Below are 18,815 nucleotides of genomic sequence, written 5' to 3'. Positions count from 1 at the left end.
TTTATTTTTTAATTCAAAATAGACTACACTAATAGCAACAATAAAGACCTTAATATATCCAAGAAAATGGAAATCCTGTAAAGTGAACTGTCACACCATATTGGAGAGAAAGCAGAAACCAACAGCAGTTACATACTTAGAATACAATAACTTTTTTTCCCTCTGCCTCTCTTTTCTCCTATTAGCTTTTTCATATAAGGAACAGCATATGCTCTCCAAGCTTGTGTTCACTTAACATTGTGATCTTAAGGTGCATCCATTTTTCTATAAATGGCTCTTTATTTTTAATTGGGAGAATTAAGCCCTTTGAGTTTCTGTTTGTTCTTTCTGTCATGGACAGGGTCTAAGCAGGGTCTCTAAGCTGAGATAAGGTGTTTTAAAGGGTTTCTTTCTTGTGTGGGATATGGATCAGTGGCTATTTTTGTCCTTAAGGACTATTTTTGTCCTTAAAGACATCATGACACTCTCCCTACTGTTATGGCCATACATGGTGGCACATGTCTGTAATCCCAGTACTCAGAAGGCAGAGGCAAGTTAAAGTCCAGCCTTGGCTACATGGTGAGTTAATTCTAGTCTAAACCATGAAGCTACATCTGGTCTCAAAAAACAAAAAAACAAAAAGCAAAACAAAACTGACTGACAGACAGACAGATAGACAAAAAGTGCACCTAGTCTTTGTGAAAAGAGTAGGGGAGAAGGGAAGGGCACTTGAATTAAGGCCTGAGAATCCCTCTCTCTTCTCTTTATGAGGGCTCCTGTTTATTTCAAATCAAGCATGCCCTGAATTGATTTCAGACCACAATTCTACATATGACTTCTGAGCTGCCCTTTGTATTACTGCAATCATGTGTTCTGGTCCTAGAACGACTATATTTTTAGAAAACAACCCCATAGAAGCAGAAAAGTTTATTAATAACTGGAAATAACACAAACTGGCTTAATGCACAAGGAGAACTGGTTTAAAAAACAGGCAGAAGGGAGCTGGTTTTAAGAATAAACTCAGAGGCTTTTCCTTCCCCCCTGCTGTGCTGGGGCTTGATCCTGGGGCCTCATGTATGCAGTTGGGTGCTCTACCATTGAGCTACATCCTTAGCATTGTATTTTTCTCTTTGTACAGGGCTTCCTAGGAATCGTTTGAGGATTGGTTCCAGCATCTCTCCCCCTCGGCCCTGTAGATATCAAAACCCAAGGATACTCAAGTCTCTTATATAAAATAATGTAATATTTTCATATAACCTACAACTATACTCCTGTATACTTCTTTATACTGCTTAAAACACCTAATACAATGTGAATACTATGTAACTAGTTGTTATACTTTATTCTTTAGGGTATAATAATGAAAACATTTGTACATGTTTAGTTCAGATGTATTTTTTGGTGTTTTTGAATAGTTTTAATCCTTGGTGGGTCGAATCCATGTGTATGGAACTAGCTGAATGTTAGTGTGATGGCAGTAGAATTTAGTAAAAATGCAGAGGAGTGGATTTGGGATATAACCAGAAAAAAATATTTGCATCAGAAAGAATTTCCTCACTTGTATGTCAGTTATTTATCAAATCATATGTCCATGTCAAATGCAGAATATATTTGAGTAGCACTTGATCAGGTGCTTGCTTAGAAGAGGGCCTGACCAATAGCAAGTGCTGTAAATATGTTTGGTAGATGAATAAATACAGTCTGTGTAAACTGTGACTTTAACTACATTAAGTACAAAATGTTAGTAATATTGTATGTTTAAAGCATTAGCAGCCTAATTACAGTTATTCACAGAGTGTTACGCTATATAACTAAATGTTCCCCCAAAGCCTCATGGACTCATAGGTGGGCCTTTTGGGAGGTAACTGGATCATGGGTGTGATACTAATTACTGGATTAGTCCCGTGATGGGTTTATAGTTGGTGTGAGTTGGGAGGTGAAGCCTGGTGGGAAGAGGGTGGTTTACTGTGGTCATGGCCTGGAAGGGTGTATATGTTGATCCCTCTCTGCTTCCTGCCCCTGCCATGCTATGAACTACTTTTCTTCTGCAATGTCCTTCTTGCTATGTTGCGCTGCCTTGGATCCAGCCTTCTATGAACTGAAACTTCTATAAACTGTAAGCCAAAATAAACCTCCTCCTCCTTTAACTTGTGGGTGTCAGGTATTTTGTCCCACCAATGAGAAAGTAACTAACACAGGGGAGCCACTAACTTCGGTGAAGCCTCCCATGGGTCCTCAGGTAGACTTAAGTACTTACATATTTTTAGGCATTTTATACATATTCCCATTAAATAACCCTAGGTGTCCTATTGTTTAACTACATCTCAAATGTCCTATGAAGTACCCCTAAGGGCAGAAGAGTGTGAACTTGATTTCCAGAGGTTGGAAGTGTAGCCAGAAGTATCTTCAGAAGTGAGAAATGCCTTTGCAATGTCACTTTTAACTCTGAAAAGCCATGCACATTTTGCATTCTATTCCACAATATCTCCAAGTTTGTTGTAATGCTAAAAATTATCTCTACTCTCCCATGGAAAGCATAAAATTGAAGAAATTCTCCCTAGATGACACTAAAGCAATTTAACATTCTATAATTCTTCCTGCCACTCATTAAGCAATTAGAGGCATTTTCGGGAACTCTTGGTAATTTTATCTGAGAAGAGCATAGTAGTTCACTACAAGGATTTGAATCCAACTTTGTTTTTTTGAATTCAACTTTGGTTAGGAGATAATGAGGTCTGTTTGGCCTAAAAACAGTTACTTAATCAGCATTAGCCTATGCTTACACAAGTTTAGCTGGCATTCTTTTCCTGAATAATTTTAATGACACTGCAGGTTTTTGGTATCATCTGAAAATGTATGGAAAGAGCACAGAGTTGGCAAGGGAAGCACCACTGTGAAAGAGTCTTGTGCCCTCAGAAAGCCACTTCACTTTGATCTCCTCAACCGTTAAATGAGGAGATTAACCTCAGTGATCTCTAAAATCAATTCCAGTTACCAAACTCCTGTTCTTAGTACAGGGAGCAATATCATCTGTCCATATCACTAACCATACAAATACCTGGTGAAAACAACTAGAGGAAAACAGTAGGCTCAAGAGTCTGAATAGGAATATATTTTCTTCTCTCTTGAATGATGTGTCATGTATCTAGGTTAGAATAATTTTTTTTATTCATTAAGTTTATTGGTATATTTTGGGTATATGTGGGAGTTTGTACCTTGACATGATATATCTTGGTTCTTATTTTTTTCCCCATTTCCTACCCTCCCGTCAACCCCTCCACCCCTTCCTATTTACAAAAACTTTGTTTCCATTTTTAAAATTTCTTATATTTATTTCTTTCCCTTCTTTCCTTTCCCCTACACCTTCTACTTCCCCTTCCCCTTTAGACTTTTTCTTCATATTTCACATTATCTATTACACATTTTGAGAAAACAAAAGAATGGGGAAGTTAATGAAAACCTGGTTCCAGACAATGCTCTCCTAACTGCTGCATTGTGTCACTCTGTATTATGACAGAGAGGATAGATTTTTTTCCCTGCTGTGAGGTTATGCTGAAAATTGCGCAGCATGAATAAGATACTGTCCCTACTTTCTTGGAGTCTAGAATTCAATGGATGAGAGAAACACACAAACAGTGAATCACAGGGAGTCCTCTCAGACACCAAGTGAAGATCTGTAGAAGTGGAGGAAGAGGTGATTTTATCTGGCTAGGGAAGAATGGAGGGCGAGATGAGGGATGCAGAAAAGGCTTTGAAGGAAATCTGGACTAAGAAATGTAGGATATTTTGAACTTACCAGAAAAAGAAGGGATTATGGATAGGTCTAGAAAGGTATTCCAGCCAGAGGGATCAAAACACATAGAAATATGATAAGAACCTCCATGGATCTGAAGCTTGGGGGTTCTCAAGTTGAAGTGGATATGAACATTTCTTGTATTATTTAAACTATTTACACTGAACATGTGTTCTCTTTCTCTCTCTGATATAATATTTTTACAAAACAAAAAACAAAGGACATTACTTAGCCTTCCCTTATTTTAGAGAAATCAAAGCCAAGTTATGTATTCAGCTTCCTTAAAATATGAGCTACCTACTTGCTCTTTTATTTTACAACTTTTTTTGTGGTTCTGGGAGTTGAGCCAAGGGCATTGGATGGACTAGGCAAATGCTCTACCATTCTACTTCTGAGCCATATCCTCAGTTCCTTATCTGCCCTTTGAGGTCCATATGCGCACTTCTTAGCTTCCTCATCTACAGGCAATACAGGAATGCTGAGGTTTCTGTGGTCGTTGATCCAGTCTTTATGTTCTTTTACCAAGGCTGCATTGAAAAAGATACATTTGATATTTTACAATTATCTGCTTTTATATCTTTAAAGTTATTTTCCAGAGAAGCTGAGCTGCATGGCCTGCCAGCAGCCCCCCCCACCTCTGGCCACTGGGCCACACCAGTACCTGGATCCACACCCCATAGGCACAGGGGGTCATAAAGGCCATTGTCCTGAGCTCCAGAAGACAGAGCAGAAGTGAACAACAGAAAGAGGGCTCCTGCTCAGGCTCCTTGATGAAAATTGAAGCCCACTGGAAAAGTGAAGAAACTCTCTTCAATAAAGGCACGCAAGACCACCGTAGTTGGTAAGTTGGAGGGATCACCACCGGGATTACCTTCAGAGAAAGGGCAGCTGGAACCTGCAATAGAACTCTGCAGACTTCAACCCAGCAGGAGGTCAGGGAGCTCAACTTGGGCCTTGCAGCCAGAAAGCAGCCTGAATCTCAGGGGACTGCCACTGGCTTGCTGAGACTAATTGACTGAGATCTGCATGCTGCTGCCCACATTGTCTATTGTGACAGCAGAGACATACCCTGAAGGAAGCCCTTTATTTTTTTTTTAATTTTCAAAGTTATTTTTTTTTCTTATTTTTAATTTAAATTTGTTTTTTTTGGTACCAGAGATTGAACTTGGGACCTCGTGCTTGCATTTAAAATTTTTTTTTCTTCTCTTTTCAAGTGTTTTTCTTTTTTTCTTCTTTTCTTTCTCTCTCTCTCTTGCTCTCTCTCTCCCTCCTTGTTCTTCATCTCTCTCCCTTTTTGTTCCTGTCCTAATTCATATTTCTTTTTTCTCTTTTTCTTTTCTTCTCTCTTTTTCCTTCTCTCAACTGTCATTAGTTTTAAAGGAAAGTGAATACAGTTTCTAACTTCCCTATTGCTGTTAGGTTGGTCTGTTCATTTGTTTCTCCTTTCATTCTGTCTTTTCCTCTTGTCTTCAACAGTTTCCTAGAGTTTGTGTGATCTTCCTGTGTCCTCTGGCCTCACTTCTAACCTTTCCTTTTCCTTCTACCTATCTATCCCTCCCTCCCCAACTCCTTCTAAATCCCCATCCTGAAGGGTAAATTTGCTATATTGAAGCGTTTATTCACTATGGACATATTTTTGGCTGGTCCTTGATTTTGATTTAATTCACACGATTAAAAGTGATAGATTAATAACTATCACAAATTGTCATTTTCTAAGCTGTGCTTGATGCTATTGTTGTTGCTGATTGTATCATTTGGGCTAAGGTGTTGTGATTGATCTAATCAGTTGTCCTTCCTGGTATACTGAAAATGAGATTGCCTAAGAGTCATTGGAGACTCAAAACTTAAAAACCAGCTATATCTATCTGGAAGACACTTCTGAGAAGCAATCATTCCATATGGGTTCTAAATACAAGCAACAAAGATACTTACAATAAGCAATATCAAAGTATAAACCCAGGAATTAAACCAAGGACAGTACCAACAACAAAAATAGAAATGAGAAGACACCTAAGCAAGTTGCAAACCCAGACTTCCAGCTCACCAAAGCCAAATTCTGGGGAAAATGAGGTGGAAAAATCTGATAATCAGCCACCTGAGCACACTGAACTGATAGCACAGGAAGTAACAAAACAGATGAATGAGGCTCTAGAAAAATTCATAACAGAAATAATTTCTCAGATAACTACAGACATGGTGAGCAGAATGAAAGACATGATTAGAGTCTCTAGAACAGAAACAGAAAAAAATAGATGAGTTCAGAACCATGATGGAAGCCATGAATGCCCAGCATAGAAAAGAAATGGACACTTTGAATGCCCAACATAGGAAAGAAATGGAATCCACGAAACAGATTCAAACATATATTCAGGAGACTAAATCTCTATTGAAAGTATTTGCAGAAGAATGAGCCAATGTGAAGACAGAATGTCAGATATAGAAGAGAGGATTGCAGTCAGCAACCATGAAAAGAGAAATCTCTTAAAACTAGTAAGGGACCATGAGAAATCGATCCAGCAGCTCCTAGATGATGCAAAGAAGAATAATACAAGACTGATTGGAGTCCACACAAAAGCAGGGGAAAGTACAAATGACATAAAAAAACTGTTCACAGAATTAATGACAGAAAACTTCCCAAACAGAGCAAAAGAATTTGACATAAAGGTAAGTGAGGCATATAGGATTTCAACTAGCCATGACCAAAAAAAATATATCCTTAGACATACAATAATAAATATACCAGAAACCCAACAGAAGAACAAAATATTACAAGCAGTTAGAGAAAAGAAACAAATCACATACAAAGGAAAGCCCATCAGAATCACAGCAGACTTTTCAACACAAACCCTCAAGTCAAGAAGAGCCTGGAGTGAAGTATTTCAAGCCCTAAAAGAAAATAACTTCCAACCTAGACTGTTGTATCTGGCAAAATTATCTTTCAAAATCAATGGGGAAATTAGATACTTTCACAATAAAGAACACCTGAGAAATTTCATGAACACCAAACCAGCACCCCAAACAATTTTATGCAATATCCTAGAAAAAGACAATGAAGATCATAACTCCATAGATGCAAAAATCCTCAACAAGATACTGGCAAACAGAATGCAGAGGGTCATCAAGAAGATCATACACTCTGATCAAGTTGGATTTATCCTGGGGATGCAAGGATGGTTCAACACAGTAAATCAATAAATGCAATACACTGTATTAACAGAGCCAAGGAAAAAACCCGTATGATCATCTCAATAGACACAGAAAAAGTATTCAACAAAATTCAGCACCCATTCAGGATAAAAACCCTACAGAAAATTGGAATAGAAGGTCTTTACCTCAACCTGATAAAGGTTATCTATGAAAAATCAACACCAACATCATACTAAATAGTCAAAAAACTGAAAACCTCTATGCTAAAATCAGGAACAAGACAAGGATATCTACTATCATCACTCCTGTTCAATACAGTTCTGGAAACATTAGCCACAGCAATTAGAAAAGAGAAAGAAATAAAAGGAATAAAGATAGGAAAGGAAGAAGTTAAACTGTCATTATTTGCTGATGATATAATACTCTACATAGAAGACCCAAAAACCTCCACCAAAAGACTTCTAGACTTAATTCACAGATTCAGTAGAGTAGCTGGATACAAGGTCAACCCACAAAAATCAATAGCCTTTTTGTACACAAATAACAGACTCACTGAGAGAAATAAGGGAAACAATACCTTTCACATTAGCATCCAAAAATTTGAAATATCTAGGAATCAATCTAATGAAGGAAGCACAAGACCTCTACATTGAGAACTACAGCACTCTGAAAAAAGAGATCGAAGAGAATATAAGAAATTGGAAAGACATCCTCTGTTCCTGGGTAGGAAGTACCAATATAGTGAAAATGGCCATACATCCAAAACTGCTATACAGAGTCAATGCAATCCCATTTGAAATCCCAATAGTATATTTTACAGAACTAGAGAAACAATCCAAAAATTCATTTGGAACCAAAAGAGACCTAGAATAGCAAAAGCAATTCTAGGTAACAGAGACATGGCAGGGGGCATCACAATCCCCAACTTGAAACTACTACAAAGACACTGTGATAAAAACAGCATGGTACTGGCAAAGAAACAGACCCAAGGATCAGTGGAAGATGCAGAAACAACTCTAGATGTATTCAGCCACCTCTTCTTTGACGAAGGAGCCAACCACTCTCATTGGAGGAAAGATAGCCTCTTTAATAAATGGTGTTGGAAAAACTGGATTTCAACCCACCAAAGATTAAAACTAGACCCATATCTATCACCATGCACTAAACTAAGATCGAAGTGGATTAACGATTTAAATATTAAAACAGAAACACTAAACTTTCTGGAAGTTAAAGCAAAACCACCAACGGAGCTAAGAGACAACCTACAATATGGGAAAAAATTTTTTACCAGCTGTTCCTCAGGCAAAGGTCTACTATCTAGAGTATATAAAGAACTAAAAAAAAATCAGACCCCCTAAATATAAAGACCCAATTCTAAAATGGGCGTCTGAAATGAACAGACATTTCTCAGAGAAAGAAAAGCTGCAAATAAACATATGAAAAAATATTGAACATCACTGGTCATTCGAGACATGCAAATGAAAACAATGCTGAGATTCTACCTCTCCCCAGAAAGAATGGCTGCTATCAAGAAATCAACCAATAACAAATGCTGGTGAGGTTGTGGGGAGAAAGGAACCCTTCTCCATTGTTGTTGGGAGTGCAGACTGGTGCAACTACTGTGGAAATCAATATGGAGATACCTCAAAAATCTAGGATTAGGGGTCCCGTTTGACCCACCTATTCCTCTGCTGGGTATTTTTCCAAAAGAATTAAAAGAATCACACCACAGTGATATATACACACACCCATGTTTATAGCAGCAGAGTTTGTAATAGCTAAAACTTGGAAAGAGCCCAATTGCCCATCAACTGGAGACTGGATAAAGAAGATGTGTTGTTGTTTTTTTAATAAGTTGGAGTACTATTCAACCATAAAGAACAAGAAACTAGAGGCATTTATTGCTAAATTGATGCACACTGAGGCCATACTCTTAAGTGAAATAGATAGATCACACATTTGTTAACACCAAATAGTTTCTCTGGTGTGGAAAACTAAAAGAATAAATAAGGGCCAAAACGTACACTTGATAATGTAAAATAGGAGGAAAAGGTCTAAAGGGGTAGGGGAAGTGGGAAGGGTAGGGGATAGGAAAGAAGGGAAAAGAAAAAATATGACAAAAGGAAAAATGGAAGCAAAGTCTTTGTAAATAGGGAATGGTGGAGAGGGTAAGGGGAGGGCAGGGGAATGGGGAAAAAATAACCAATGTACATTATGTAAAGGTACAAGATCCCAATGATGAATGTAACTGTATTATATACCTAAAATGTACTGATAAACTTAATGAAAAAAAATCTTACCTGGTTCACTAAGGAAAAAAAATAAAGTTATTTTCCAATATGCTCTTAGTGAAGATGGATATGGTCCACACCATCCTCAGGTGGACAGCTCTGTATCCTTCTTTTGCAGCCTTCTATTCCTCTGGCATCTGTTCCCTATTTTGCATCCTGTCTTAATCTTAAGAAAGCCCTGCTCTGATGAGAGCACTTCAGTGGCTTCCTGTTATAGCAAAAAAAAAAAAAAAAAAAAAAAAAAAAAAAATTGGAACACTCTGTTCTGCTTTACAAAGCTCTTACTGAGTTCTTTGAGTATTATCACTTGAGACCTCAAAGCAAACTATTGGTTGATTTTCTAGTCTGTACAATAATAAAATACAAAGAATGCGTGCTGCAGATGGTTTTATGAAACAACACCTTTTCTTTGAAGAGTCTATTGCATTGGACACATAGAAGGAAGCTTTAGACAGAGAAAGACATATTTCTAGATATATTTCTCTGACATAATATTACATGCTAGTCCTGTTATGATGACCTTACACAATATCAGTATTTAGACTATTTCACTGAAGTATAGCTTGGACCCTTAAGTAAATGTGTATTTATGAAATGCCAGATTAAAAGAGAATCAGAGAGCTATACAGATTTCCTGAAGAATAGCTAAGAATGAAAAATTGCTTAGAGTTTTGGCTGATACACTGTGAAGCACTACTGATACACAGTAATGAGCACACTTCATCACACTCTTAATGTATACAACATAGGGAAGTTGTGTATTGTAAACTGACAATGAGCTCATCTGAGGTAGAGGTGATGGGTTGAGCTAAGGTAGTGAGATATGTGTGGGAGAAAAATCATGGATGGCTGGTCAGAAGTGGAGGGGCTGTGTTGGCAGAGAAAGCTGTGCTTGTGAAAACTACTGTCAAATATCTTGATGAAGATGAGCATTATAAAAATAAATGGATGCATAGAAAAAATGCAGTAGCACTTAAAATTAAATAAGCCAATCATTTTGGACATTGGGTATTTCACAATCCAGTCCCTGAGAGAGTCCAAGTGGCTTTGCTGAATCATTCATTCCTTCTGCATCTATTGAGTACTCAGTTTCAGGCATTGGGTTAGGTGTGCCATAATATGGTATAAATACAAATATGTTTTTGGAACAAGAAATTATACAAAGATAAACAAATATACACATATCCTATTGCTGGTAATAATGCATTTACTCCCAAAATAATATGTTGCTTGTGTAAATAAGGAAGATAGATATTTTTAGAGAGGTTCTCTTCCTGCTTTGGAATATGAGAACAGCACCTGCCAAATTTGGCACAAAAATGATCACCGCTCCCTGGCAGACGTGCACATGAACAACTGACTCAGCGATGATGGGTGATTTCACAACCGATAGCAGTTTTTTGGGTGTAGGATTTCAGCTCTCAATGTCTGTTGTAACCTTGTGCCAATTCCTAGAAATATTTTTAGTAACTTGTAGTTGCAAGGACAAAATTGTGAATAGCAAGAGCATAAAGAACAGATTTTATGACCCCTAGAAACTAAATAGTGTGCTTTAGTTATTGAAGAATCAAGTCAAAAGTATTTAGAGAATATTCTTTCTTGGGATTTGCTTAAGTGCCAACTGAGAAGAAGTAAAATGAATTATTTTTGCTCACTATGCTTAACCCATTAATGAGTGAGTCTCATCATTTAATAGTCTACAATGTTAGTTTAAAACCCAGATTATATTTTGTTCGTTTAGCACTCTTTTTATAGAGTAAACACTTTCTCTCGGAAATATATTCACATGTGGAACATGTGAAAAGAAATACTAAACATGGATATTAGTTATTTATTTTATTACTTTATTTTTGAAATTCCTTGATTCAAGTAGAAAATTAGAAAAGCTCACATACATAACAATGATTACAACCAGTAAGTACAGAAAGAACCGAGTGACACTAGGTGCTGTCACTTTAAATGCCACAGTCTGAGTGATCATTCCTTCTAGTTGGAGGAGATGTTTGACCTTATGATAAAGTTCATCCTCCTGATTAACATCAAACTAGGAAATGGTGTATTTTTAAAATAGTGCAAGAAGAGGGTGGGTGTAGGCACGGTCACATTGCTTAGTACAGAGGAACAAATAAACAGATGCAATAGGAGAATTTAGAACATAGCTAACAGGTTTGAATGTAGCTATGTGCTTATCATAAATTAACTTACTGAACTTTTATTCTTCTTTATAAAATAGTAGCTATTATTTTCTTCATTTTACAGATGAGAAAACTAAAGCACAGAGAGGTCCAGAAATTCATCTGAGGTCATAGAGCTAACCAAGGTCTGGGCTCTTCTCTTAACCATTTTGAATCTGGGCAATTCACAGTGTGGCCTTAATTAGTTTACCATACTTCTTTGAAGGCAGTTAGAGCAGAAATAATACTGCTGAAAATTGAAACAGAGATGAAAAGACAGACTGAGGAGTACTCATGGAATTTAAAGAAAAGGGGGGAAGAGATGAAAGAGAATAAAAAGCCAAAGCCTTTAGAAAGCAGATTGATGACCAAACCTAGGAGTTTTAGGTGTACTTGTTGGTAAACAAAAAGAACAGAAACAATGACTAATATTATAATTGGTGAAAATGTTCTTGGGTTGAAAAGATGTCTTTTTACATATGGACAGATAGCGCTCTATCCATATATCCATACATTCCAAACAAGATCTAAAAAAACATACCCAGAAAATGTGTACCAACAAAGTTTTTATTGAAAGGAAAATAAATACTCAAGTATTCAGAAAAAAGAAAACCCACCAGATTTAGAGACTTTTCTGTTTCTCTAAATGTTAGAAGATAATTGAATAATATTTAGAGTTCTGAAAAAAGAGTGTCATCAGGAATTTACATCCAAATAACTTATGTTACATGTATGCAGAGTTAACAGAAAAAAAATTCATGTATCCAAGAACTCTGAAAATATTCTGTACCTTAACATCTGAAGGCATACTTCAACAACAAATAGATGAAACAAAAACAGAGTTTTTATAGTGATAACTGAAATCAATCATGACAGGGTGGCAAAGCAGATAATGTGTAAATCATGAAGTTCAAGACAGAGCTCTAAGTGTTTCAACACCGGCTCATTCAGATCCAGACAAGGTAATAAGACCACAGGAATTCCACAGGGTCTTGTTTTTCAAAGATAAGATCAATGATTATTCCTATAACTTCCCAGTTTATAAATTCTGATCCATTCCTGCCTGGACCATCCTGGAACTAACCAATGACCAGCACCTCCTAATGTCAAAGTTTCCTTTCCTAACCTCCTTTCCCCTGTGAAGACTCTGCTGAGATTTCCTCAGGATAGTGCTCCTCCCTTCTGCTCAGCAAATTTGATAAACACAGATGTGTATAGGCTGTTGACTTTCCTGCTGTCATTGTGGGAGCAGTAGGGAAGACTGTTAATGAGGACTGGGACATGTTAAGCACAGAAAACCAGGCTGTCAAACTGAATGTAAACTGGGAGCAGTGGTGTGTGCCGGTAGCCCCAGCTACCTCATAGGCTGAGGCAGGAGTGCTCGAGCCCAGGAGTTCAAGGCCAGCCATGGCCTCTCAATCCCTCCAAAAAACAAAGCAAAACAAAACACTGAATGCAAATGTCAAGATAGCTTTCATGAAAACAGCTTAAGAGTATGAGAAAAATATAAATAATGGAAAGCTAGATCACTGAAAAAGTGGCAGTGTATAAAGTTGTGCTAAATATTTTAAAATGTAAATACTCATTTTAATTTTGATAGCTACAGAAATGTCAGTTTAAAATACGTTGGAGGGCCGGGGATTTAGCTCAGTGATTCCAGCACCTGCCTCACCCAGTGCAAGGTCCCGAGTTCGATCATGGGCACTAAGAAAAAAAAAAAGTTGGAAAATGTAAATACAACTAATACAACTATGAGACCAGTGTTTCCAAAACATGAGTGAAAATCTAGTAAGGCCATACGTAAACTGTAACAATAAATAAAAATTTATAGAGAAGGCAAACCCTCATTATTAATAGACAAAGGCTCTCAGGTTATATAATAAATATAATCTAATTACTGTACCTTTGTCTATCAGTAATAGATACACTCAATTAAAAATTGACTTATTAAAACTGGAAGAAAAATGGGCAAAATATGATTTGTAAATGAAAATAAAATATGTAATATTAATGAGATAATTTATTATTATTATTATTTTCTTCCCATTAAATTTATTGGTACATTTTAGGTATAAAATACAGTTACATTCATCATTGGGATATTGTACCTTTACATGAGTACCTTGGTTCTTATTTTTTCCCCTTCCCCTGCCCTCCCTTCACCTCCTCCACCCTTCCCTATTTGCAAAGACTTTGTTTCCATGTTTTTCCTTTTCTCATATTTTTTCTTTTCCCTTTTTTCCTTTCCCCTAGCCCTCCCACTTCCGGTGCTCCTTTAGACCTTTTCTTCCTATTACACAATATCAATTATACATTTTTTAAATTACAATATCAAGATCTAGGAGACATTACCACAGATTTTACAGAATTTAAAAGGATATAGAAAGCATATTACAACAATCTTTTTTGAAATAAATTTGACAACTTCTAAGAAGTACCTTGGAAGACAAATTAATGAAACTAACTCTGGAGGAAATATAAAATTTGAATAGCACCTATTAAAGAAAGTATATTCCTAGCTTGAAAACCTACCTATATGACAACAGCAGGCTCATATACATTTTAACTGATAAATTATATCAAACATTTAAAGCAGAAAAAAGAAGGAACACTTCTCCCCTCATTTTAGGAAATCAACATTGTGCTAATCCTAAAATTGGATAAAGATAATAGAAGAAAAAGGTATGAACATAGATAGAAATTTGTTTAACAAAACAAACTATTGGAAGTCAGATCTGGCAGTATGTAGAAAGTGATTTTGTTATAGGGATGGCAGTGTTGGTTCAGCATTGGAAGATCCACCCCCAAAAGTCATCATTTTAACAGAAGAAAGGAAAAAGTTATATGATCCTGTCACTAGTTGGAGAAAAAGTATTGGAGTAAATTCTACAGCTGTTCATGGTAAAAGCTATCAGGAGACTAGAAGCACAAGAGAACCTTCTTAATAGATTAAAGACATGTACTCCATATTTTCAGTGAGAATGCCTTATATGAATGGAGAAGATACAATGCTTTCAGCTTAAGGTGGGGAACAAGGGCAGATAGGCTTACTCTTTATCTCTCCATTAAACTTTGAAACCTAGACCCCACCAAAATAGTCTGGCAATAAAATGACACAATTAGGATAGGATTGGCAAGGTAGAACCAAAATCTTTATATGTAGATGAAATGATCATCTACAGAGAAAATACTAAGAAATCTCCAGAAGCCCCTAGAACTTGTATTTGAATTTAGTAGGATTAGAAAACACAAGGTATATATAAAAATTCAGGTCTGTGTATACTTGCTATAAATGAAGAATTGGATATTGAAATTTAAAAGTTATGTAGGAGTACAAAGGACCTAGAAAAGTTTTAAAAAAACACAACAAAGCAGTGTTGTAAGACATTTAGTACCTAATTTTAAGACTTCTTCTAAAGCTACAGTAATCAAGGCAGTGTTGGTGCAAGGAAAGACATATAGATCATTTGAATAAAACAGAGAATCTAGAAATACAGCCACACATATATGGTCCACTGAGTTTTGAAAGATTATTTAACACTAACATTTTATAGACTATAAACTCAATTCAAGAGCCAAGGAAGAGATAGTGTTTTCAGCAAACAGCACTAGAACACCTGGTATCCGTATATAAAAAATTAATCTCAACCCTTTATTTCCATACATGAAAATAACTTGAAGGGATCTATGAACCTAAATAAGAAAGCCTAAAAGTATAAAACTTTAAGAAGAAATTATAAGGGAAAATGTTTATGAATTCAGGGTAGGCAAGAACTACCTAGGATACCAAAAACATGATGTATAAAAGAAAAAAATTGATAAATGAGATTCCATCAAAATTTAGAACTTTAAATGACATCACTAAAATGAAAAGTAGTCCTTAAACAGACCATATTTACAATACATATAACCTATGACCAGAATATATAAAGAACTCTTACAGCTCATTAATAGACAACCCAATGAAAAAGTAGACATAAGAAGATGATAAATAGCCAGTATAGCACAAGGAAAGGTGTGCAACTCTAGAATCAGAAAAATACTAATCAGTACAGTAATAAGATTGAATTATACACTCATTAGGGAGATGAAGTCAAAAGTTTTAAAAGCCTTGTCATGACTTTTTCTTTTTGTTGGATTCTCCCCCTTTGCATTTAATTTGTCATGCCCAATGGATTCATTCTGCTGGGTTTCCTGGGGTTGTGATCCTCATTGTCTTTTCCTAGGGTATTGTCTAAAATTTTTTGGAGTGCCGGTTTGGTATTCATGAAGTTCCTGAGGTGCTCTTTATCATGAAAGTATCTTATTTCTCCATCAATTTTGAAAGATAGTTTTGCAGGGTCCATCAATCTGGGCTGGAGTCTGTTTTCCTTTAGGGCTTGAAATACATCACTCCAAGCTCTTGTTGCCTTGAGGGTTTGCATCAAGAAGTCTGCTGTGATTCTGATGGGCTTTCCTTTGTATGTGATTTGTTTCTTTTCTCTCATTGCTTGTAGAATTTTATTCTTCTGTTGGATTTCTGGAATCCTAACTATTATATGCCTATGTGTAGATTTTTTTTTGATCAAGACTAGTTGCAGCTGGAGTCCTATATGCCTCACTTATCTGTATGTCAAGTTCTTTTCCCCTCCTTGGGAAGTTTTCTGCCATCACTGCTGTGAACAGTTTTTTTATGTCATCTGCACTGTCTCCTCTTTCTTCATTGACTCCAATCAGTCTTAATTCTTCTTTGCATCATCTAGCAGCTGCTGGATTGATTTCTTGTGTTCCTTTACACTTTTAAAGCAATTTTTCTTTTCCTGATCACTAATTGGAATCTCTTCTTCCATATCTGAAATTCTATCCTCATATTGGTTCATTCTCTTGTGCAGACTTCTGATGGAGTTTTTAATCTCCTGGAAATCCATTTGCATCTATTTTATGGATTCCATTTGTTTCCTATGTTGGGATTCCAACATGTTCCTCAGATCCTCTATTTTTTTTATCTGTGTCCTCTCTAGATTTATTAATCATGACTTGCACCATGAGCACAATCTTTGCTATTTTCTGAGTAATTATTTTTGATTTCATTTTTCCCAGATCCTCTTTTGTTGCCAGTTCAGAGAGTCCAGGTAGTTAAGTATCAGATCGTTCCATCTCATTTCTCTTTGTGGTTGCTGTAGGTGATCCAGAAGTCTGTTTCTGAGGCTTGTTTCTGTGTCTTCTCATTTCCATGGGGTTGTGGGGGTGGTGTGCTTCTGGTGCCCATGTGGCTCACTTTCTGTGCCCTAGGAGCTTGGGATGGTGGCGGGGGAGCTTCCTTCCAGGTGCTGGGACCGGCTCACCTTCTCTCAAGATAATTTAAATAGTTGATTAAAAGATTAATTTTAAAGAGTATTTCTAAAAGAAGGCTTTAGTTTTACCTATCATGCCATTTTATGTGTGGATAGAAATAAATAAAGTAATTGTAAAACATTTTCCCCTGCTTTTACCTATAAAGAATTTGAACAGTATGTGTACAAGTTGACTCAGTAATTTCACATTTAACAGATTTATTCAAAGCAAATAATGAGAGAACTTTGCAAAGATAAATATAAAGGATATATAAAGAATATATATGTAGCAAAGTTTATATATATATAAACTTAACATGTGCTTAACATGTCCCAATATATATAATATACATTTCCCATCTATATATAATATGTCAGCAAAAAATGGTCAGCCATGTCACTCTCCAACATGGGGGATTTGTAATCTGTGTTTTATTTTTTCTTGAATGGGACTGGTACTTGGCAGTTTTCAAAGAGGACCAGCTGTATGGATGACTAAGAGGCAGTACAACATAGGGGACTTCAGTGGCAGGTGACCTCAGATCCAATCCAGGAATGCTGCTTGTGTCACAACAAATGATCTAACTTAGGTGGCCTGTGCTGCAGTGTTTATATCTTTGTAATGAGTAGTAAATGCTCCCTCAGAGCTGGAAGGGTTAAATATGTTAATATGAGTGCATGACTTTTAGAATAGTACCTGTTATTTAATGACCACTCTACATGATTCATGTTATTCTCTAAGACATTTTCTACTTAAAGGATACAAGATCTTAAAACATTTTGCTTTTTAGCTCATGATTTAAGAGAAAACTGTGGTTCTAGAAACTGGTTGAACAAGGTCAGGTGATAGGGCTAAAATTGCATTACTGGCAGAAGAGGAAAACAGAATAAGAAACAGCTTGCCTTTTTATCATCTGCATAAGCAAAGCAAGTGTATAAAATGATAGCACAAATTGTATGGGGTGGGAGGGAATGGGCAAAGGAGACAAGTTCTTTGTTTTTTCTAACACATGGACAATAAATGCAATTACAATTTTCTTCTCAGTATGAAAGCTGAAATTCTGGGTGTATCTGCTCCAAATTGTCCTTGCTTTCAACTTAGCCGTTTATTTCTCATTTGATACTGTAGCAGTGTTGATGAGCTGCTTCATTGCTTCTCTGTTGTTACCACAGGACACACACCTACCAGAGCTGTGATGAAAATAATAGATATGCTGAGGCGAGCATGAGTAATTGCGAATCCACCGTGAATCCACATGATATATGTACCAGGGAAAAGAGCCATGAAGAGGAGTAGCAGTTACCTGAAATACAGCTGTTTTGAAGTTGATTGGGAGAAAATATATGACCAAAATACATTCTGGGATGGGAAACTCCCCTTTCTTTCTTTTAAAATGATGTTTAAAAATTTTTTTTAGTATGAAAAGAAATGTATGCTTGTGTGGATTTGGTACATGTACACAACGCATCCTGATTCCTTTGTTCATTCACTATCCCTCCACTCCCTCTCCCTATCCTCCATCTCATTATGTACTGCAAACATGTACAAAAAAAAGGAAAGGGATCAAGAGATGGGTGAAGCAGGGAGAGGGGGAAGGGAAAAGTGATAAAAAAAGGACTTAAGACATGCCATATATTCCACATTATGTATTACACACATACTAATAAATTTAAAAAATAGACATGGCACAGCTCTGGGCTCCTTGCAGATTAAAAAAAAGCAGTGTATGTTAATTGTTGAGAAAAAAAGGAAATGTAGACAAGTATGATAACATTACCTATAGTCTCAAGGCCTAATCTTATAAGGATTAATGAATATAAGGTGTGATAAAATATATAATGAATATTTAAATTAAAATATTATTACAGTAAAAGACACATTGACCCTAATGTATCTCAAAATAGTCCTCCTCACTTTGAACACACTTTTTTTTTTGCCACTTTCTAGGGCGGTTCTTTTGTGGGTATCTTTAGTTCTGTGGTTGTAGCTGCTTCCATGTCCTGAATTGATTCAAATCATTACCTTTCATGGCCCTTTTGATTTGGGGAAGAGCCAGAAGTCACAAGGTGCCAGATCTGGTGAAAAGTTGGATAAGAACACACCAAAATATTTTTATTT

The sequence above is a fragment of the Heterocephalus glaber genome, unplaced genomic scaffold (genome assembly GCF_053883595.1).
Source record: "Heterocephalus glaber isolate CG9 unplaced genomic scaffold, H.glaber_assembly_v1.0 deba00001481, whole genome shotgun sequence".
NCBI lineage: Eukaryota > Metazoa > Chordata > Mammalia > Rodentia > Bathyergidae > Heterocephalus > Heterocephalus glaber.
Note: the sequence above shows the minus strand (reverse complement) of the source record.